We start from the raw sequence: 7,217 nt of genomic DNA, 5'->3' as shown, positions 1-7,217 counted from the left end.
ATCAAAAATTTCGATTTCTGATATGATATTAAGAAATGTTTAGAATTTCCTAATGTGTCGGTAGCACAACAATAAAAATCGTACAAAAGATTAATCAAATCAGGATCCTTATATATAAACCTCGTTCATTATACTTATCATATAAACAAAAAGGTTTTGAATTGACACTTCTTTAAGTACATGAGAGGTAAAATTTTTACGTATCAAACGCGTCACGGCTTTACGAGTCACGAATTTTTAAACGTCCATACCACGTTGAATACACTGGTTCTACATCCGATCATCGAAGTTAAGCAACGTCGGGCGCGGTCAATACTTGGATGGGTGACCGCCTGGGAACACCGCGTGGCGTTGGCTTTTTGTTTTTTATGTTTTTATTTGTTTCTTTTTCAATTAGTTTGTCAAAGAAGTTTCACTTCTGACATGTGTACTTTGTACGCACCCAATTTTTCCTACGTAAGTGAATGTTACACTAAACTTCAACGGAATAAAAATCTAACATTATTCGATGAAATATTTAGCTCCTAAAATCCTCGCTAGCTCACTATCCTGTCCCACATACGAGGTAAATAATATACCTCTCGCATTACTCATTAGCTAGTTCACGCACGCTTTACGAGGCCCTTACAGAGGTTCAGGATGGTAAATAACGCCACCTGAGATCAGAGCATCACTTTATTATGGAGATGACGTGATATGTGCTAGTTAAACTTCAGCCACTGCTCCAACTAGATAGTGTCAACATAAATATTAAAAAATATGTATTAGTCACACCTTGCTCAAACTTTGTCTCCAATATCCAAAAATTTTAGTTTTCTTGTATACATATCATCGATGAATATAAAAAGCAACATAGAACCTTTGTTAATAATGCGTATCAGCACACACTTGCTCCGTCTCATTTCAGGGAAACAGCCTTAAGACGGAAGCCGCTGCAAAACAGCTGAAACGACTAAACGGCACAAATTTACGTCACTAATTTCAAATTACACCTTTGTGCCGTTTGCAGTCGAAACACTTGGACCTTAGAGTAGCAGTGCTAAAATTTTCACAAGTAAAACAAAACTAAAAGCCACCACTTAGATACATTCATCAAATAGGTCACTGCGTCTAATAAGAACTGAGTTTTTGGAAATTCTTATTAATCAATTTTGGAAAGTGTAATAAATAAATATCTTATAATATTCATACAAATAGTCGTCTGTTCTTAAGTTAAGCAACTTAATGCTTGTGTTATAGGTAACAGCCGACTGATATAGCTAATATTTTTTTTTTATTTATAAGGATACACGGAAATAATACATATATAAATACAAATATTACACGCAGACTCAGGCGGCAAACGAACATTTTTGCAATCGAAGTAGCCAGAATATGAATGTCTGAAAAAGCCTACTTGCCATATCTTGAAAAATTGTAATTATATTAGTCGGACCTTTTAACTACAATTTTATTTCGTCTTCAATAACTACCTACTACGTAAGCTATTTTTTTTAGTAAACGTTTAATTCAACCTATAATATTATATTTACTGTTGTATGCATACAATATATATGTAGCTTTATTACTATTATTATTTTTTAAAACGATCCAATGGTATTAAACGTAATTTTAACACAAACAGAGGGTATTGAAAGCGACAGAAGAACAAAACAAAAGACACGCGAGTTCGCCTACACTTCGTTGAAACGCCTGCAGGTGACAACCTCATTAATCCAGCACTGTCAATGCTCCACTACAGTTTCTTGTTACTCCAGCGAATGAGATACGATGTATTGTACGAGTATGTGTATTTATTTATCGTCTTTGTTTTATATGTTTTTTATAATGCTGACTTCATAAAACCTATCGGGATTTTTATTTTACTTTAGCTTTGTTATAGATGAGATGGGAACTTCTAGAGTTTCTTATTACAAATGAATTGTCATATCGGAGTGAAGAACCAAACTAGTTGTACAATGTCTTAACTTTTTCTTTAACATTTTAAGCAACCTAATTCGTCAAAATTACACATTCTTCCTGAATTTCCTTTGCTACTGAATCCATTTTTTCCGCTATTAAAGTTTTTTTCGAGCTTATCAAATTAAAAAAAAATGACAAACCTTGTGGTAAAGATAATCTTATTAGCTTAAAGTAAAGAAACCAAGAAAATTCTTGGATTAAACAAGATAATTCTGGACAGGAAAACGCCTTTATTAAATAAGTTTTCACTCTTAAGTCGTAAAATTAAGCCGACAAAAAAAAATTTAATCGCAAATAATTAAATAAACCTCGTTAATCTAACTAAAGTTAGAACTTATTGTATTTACTTTTACGTTTCTAGACAACATGAACCAAAACTCGTGATACATTATTTTGTAAAAATGTTTGTGTAATAAAAATTAGATATTAAATATAATTTTTAACTATTATTGTTTCTCCACAATAGAAGTCAAACAATTATTAAAACATTGAACTATTTTTTTTATATATATGTTTCGTACAAAACTTACAAGCTCGCCTAATTACAAATTGAAATATTCAAAACTCTCCAAGAAAAATTTTGTCCGTAATATAACAAATTAAGTTTGACGCTTTAAATAAGTTTCGTACGTAGAAATATTTTCTGAATAAATATTTGATTGGGTATTCATTTTCAATTAGAATGAATATTGTGTTTGGTTTTGGTTTCAATAAGTTTTATGTAAAGAATAAACTCGATTAAGTTTAGGATGATGAACTGAAAGCATTTTATTCAATGTAAATTTTGATTTTTACAGCTTATAATATAAATATAAAAGAGAAATAACTCCACCGTACATTGTTTTCTTATAGCTAGCTATTATTGCTGAAAAATATTAAAATTTATTGTCGTATTTCAAATTTTCGTCCTAATTAATTTAAATTATAAGTTTGAACATTAATAAGGTTCTGTTGTCAAAGACTGCTTCTATAATAATAAAAGAAAGAGTATATATGCGTATGTGTGTCAAATACATAGTAGTGTGTGTAATGTTTATTTATTGATTTTATATATTTTTTATTCATAATTTAAACAAAAGTATTAGCATTTTGCACTCCTTTATATAAACTATGAGGGTGCGAAATTTAATACTCCTTCGTCCGCGCAATTTTCGTTAAAAGGGGTACAAAGTCTTTGCTCCGCGTATTAATATATAGATTTAACCACAAATACCTAACCAATCCTCATAAATATATTATATTGATAGAAGCTTCATGAAAATCAGTTCGGTATGTTTTGATTTAATTTTGAAATGTCTAGACTAGAGTAAGCTAGTGGATGACGGGACGCTTTCAGAACATAGAAAGATTTGAATGTTTTTATTCCGAACTTATTAAAATTATAACCACCTACTTCATAATGTACACAAATCCTTAAATATTTTTATACTAACTTAGAATTGAGCGTCAGTAGCTACCTAACTTAAGATTAATATAAGCCATTGATTTACGCTATTCCGACCTTAATGCGGCCGTTATCACGCTGCTCGCATGTGTCTCTGAGGAACGATTCTCGCTCGTAATACACTATATTTTAATTCAGATTCATACGAATAGAATGTTATACAGTGTTACTAAATAAAATATAGCATCCACTGCCTTGATGCGAGAATTCTACACTTATAATCAATAGTAATATTATAAAAAGGAAAGATTTGATTTTTTTTTTCATACTGGAATTTGTGGAAAACTACAGGACCTATTTTAAAAAACTCATTCACCGGATTTTTACGTTATCACTGAGTAAAATAGGCTTTATTTTAAGTGGCGAAAACGGACCAGGCAAAATGTGCAGCTAACCTACGCGGGAGAAGTTGCGGACCATTAGCTGATACATAATAAGTACATGCATTTTGTTGCAGAAGTAAATTTAATACTTTATCATGAAACCAGTTCGTCTTCGCGGGTCAACTCTTGTCAAAATCATGTGTTCTCGTATCACCTGTGTCTGTTCTTTATTCTTACAATTTTAACATATAACATAATTTGGGAGGATCCGTGGCGATGGTTGCTGAAAAATATCCGAAACGTCGGGCATTTAAAAAACTTAATAATCCGCGATAAAATATGTTTCTTAACAAATAAAAGTTGTTTCTTACAATTTACCAAAATCATAAACTTTTTCGTGGTCTCTTATTCTAAAATCTTTTAATATTTCCTCAATAAATTAACAATACAATGCGCTAAAAGTTTTTCAGAACGAACAGAATCTGAACTAATAACGTCGTAAGTGACTAAAAGGCCTTGTGACAATAAAATTAGAACTTTAAAACACCTGTAATTTTTTAATTAAAGCTGCAATTAACTAGCCCGTTGACGCAATTTGTTATGACCCGCATTACTGGTCTATAGGTTTAGGGTTCCCGCCCTGAGTCTAAGTATAAAATATGTATTTGTTATTTATTGTATTTATATATATATATATATATATATATATATATATATATATATATATATATATATGCTGTGTGGTTACACCATCAAAGAATATAGCCACCCCTCTCTTCACGTGGGTGTCGTAAGAGGCGACTAAGGGATAACACAACTCCACTACTACCTTGTAACTTAAAAAGCCGACCGATAACGGGATAACCATCCAACTGCTGGCTTTGTAATACTCAAGCTGAAGACGGGCAGCAGCGTCTTCGGTGCTATAAAGCCAGCCCTGCGGTCACCAACCCGCCTGCCCAGCGTGGTGACTATGCGCAAAACACATGAGTTCATGCCATTTTTGGTGTGAAATTGTGGAGGCCTATGTCCAGTAGTGGACTGCGAAAGGCTGCTGTGATGAAAAAAATATGATGTGTATCAATCAGTCAGCGGCTCTCTATACCACAAATTTCCACTTGCTACCTATAACACAAGAACCTGCATTTGTTAATGACGTTTAATTTAATGATATTTATTTAGTATTTCTACTTCTGCTTAATAAATATGAACCATTTTAAGTTAGGTAAATTTAATAAAATAAAAGCAAACAAATCGTAGCAATATCGTCTAATGGCAGCGAATTTTTCTCACTAAGCTTAATTTATAAGAGCTGTAACATGTGTCGGGGACTGGCAGATTAAAAGTGTAATTTCCGATGGCGACGTCGGCGTTTCCTTTGGACACACTGTCAGGACTTGATGTATTATCATAAGCGTGTTTCTTTTACGATGAAAAAAATACCTTTTATTTCATTAATTTGCTTAATTTCTATACGTTTACCTTGAAGCGTCTATTAATATTATGAATATGATAGAGATAATTATTTGTTCCTTTGTAAGTTTGAGCGTGTAGTATTTTAATGAAGGGTTCTGTCATATGTGATTTCATAAAAATAAATAAATACCAGTAGCTAATAAAAAGTTATACTTTTATAACTTTTTACAAATAAAATCTAAAATACGAAGGATGTAACAATTCAGGGATAGCGCCGTATTAGCAATGTAGAATAAGGCTAATGCGCCACATAATGTTAATGTCTTTGAGCAGGGGCGAACGTTTCTGTAACAAAAATCAGGAACGATTGTAAGAAGAAATTAAGTGAAATATCAGCGATCTCACATTGTAATTAAACATTTTCTCGCCGTACTTCTCTAATGATGAATATTACCTGCCAACGATTTGGGTACGGTACGAAAAAAACGTACGTTTTTACAATTATTTTTGTTTAAAATATACGTATGTAAAAACTTGTGTTAAATTCTTATTTAAAAATCAGTTTATTTTTATACGCCTTGTTGATGCTTGCATTTTTTAGAGATTCCACAGACAATGCATTATTTTATTTGATTATTTAAAATACGAAGAATCTTAACTAAAAACATTTGCATTCAACGGTGTGACAAAAATCATTGTTGATTTATACGTTCTACACCGACATTCGACATCGGACGCTCACAATATCAAAAATAAGTCAATAGCATATAATATTATAACAACCTAACAGTAACAATACGACCAACATTTGTGCACAACTACCCTCCAAGTTTTAAAAATCAATCAATCACAAAATAATGCAGTCGCAGTGGATAGCTTGTGGATGTACACGGGTGATTTACATTGAACCATATTATTTAATGTTTTTTTTTTTAATTAATGATAAGAAATATGTGTGTGTGTATATATATATATATTATATATATATATATATATATATTTATTTGTTTGTATTTTATATTAAGGTTTGATTTACATATTACATTACATGTTTGTTGCTGTTGATACACTACATGTTACAATAGCTACTCAGACCGTAAAATATAGTTGTTTCGCCTAAAGCTTTATATGTATAGGTTTAATAGAATTTTATATGGATTTTTTTCTTTTAATTATAGTTGTTTTAGTCAGTACCTATAGTAAGCACACGTAGTATACGCACATACGTTATTAATATGTTGTCCATTTTATTCGACCGTCAAATATAAGTCCTAGATATTTTTGTTTATTGACTATTTCAACCGTCTTACAAGAACAGTTCGAAGATTCCGCAATGCTTGAAGACAAAAGTCTTCGAGCAATGCGTCCTGTCTGTGTTAACATACGGAGCGGAGACGTGGACACTGACGAAGGGACTGGTCCACAAGTTTAAAGTCGCACAACGTGCAATGGAACGGGCTATGCTTGGGGTTTCTCTCAAAGATAGGATTAGAAATGAGACTATCCGCGAGAGAACGAAAGTAACCGACATAGCTCACAGAATTAGCAAGTTGAAGCGGCAGTGGGCTGGTCACCCGTGTCGCAGGACCGATGGCCGTTGGAGTAGACGGGTCCTGGAGTGGAGGCCGCGTCTTGGCAAACGCAGTGTGGTACGTCCTCCGGCCCGTTGGACCGACAATCTACGTATGATTGCCGGTGTAGGCTGCATGAGGATTGCGGAAAACCGGGATGTCTGGCTCGAACTTGGGGAGGCCTATGTCCGGCAGTGGACTGCCATAGGCTGAAGTGATGAGTGATGACAAGAAGAGTTGTGAAGATTAGCATGTAGATATTGGTGACTGTGTGCTATTGGTTTTAAATTATTATGTGATTTCCTATTTTGGGTAAAACTGATGTACATTAGTTTCATTTTATCGGGATTTAGAACAAGTCCTACATCATGAGACCATTTTATCAACAGGGTAAAAATCTGTTTGTATGTCTCTCAGAGCTGCATCTAGATCGTTATTTGCTGCTGTAAGACAGGTGTCCTCAGCAAAGTAGTAAATGTCACTGTTTGGTATTAGCTTGAC

General features: G+C 33.0%; 1 pseudogene; it reads left to right on the top strand.

Annotated features, from left to right (window-relative positions):
- Nucleotides 1-237: 237 nt before the first annotated feature.
- LOC123653355 lies at nucleotides 238-357 on the top strand (annotated as a pseudogene).
- The last annotated feature ends 6,860 nt before the right edge of the window (nucleotides 358-7,217 follow it).

Source organism: Melitaea cinxia, chromosome 4 (genome assembly GCF_905220565.1).
Source record: "Melitaea cinxia chromosome 4, ilMelCinx1.1, whole genome shotgun sequence".
Classification (NCBI taxonomy): domain Eukaryota; kingdom Metazoa; phylum Arthropoda; class Insecta; order Lepidoptera; family Nymphalidae; genus Melitaea; species Melitaea cinxia.
This window is presented reverse-complemented; position numbering and strand designations above follow the sequence as displayed.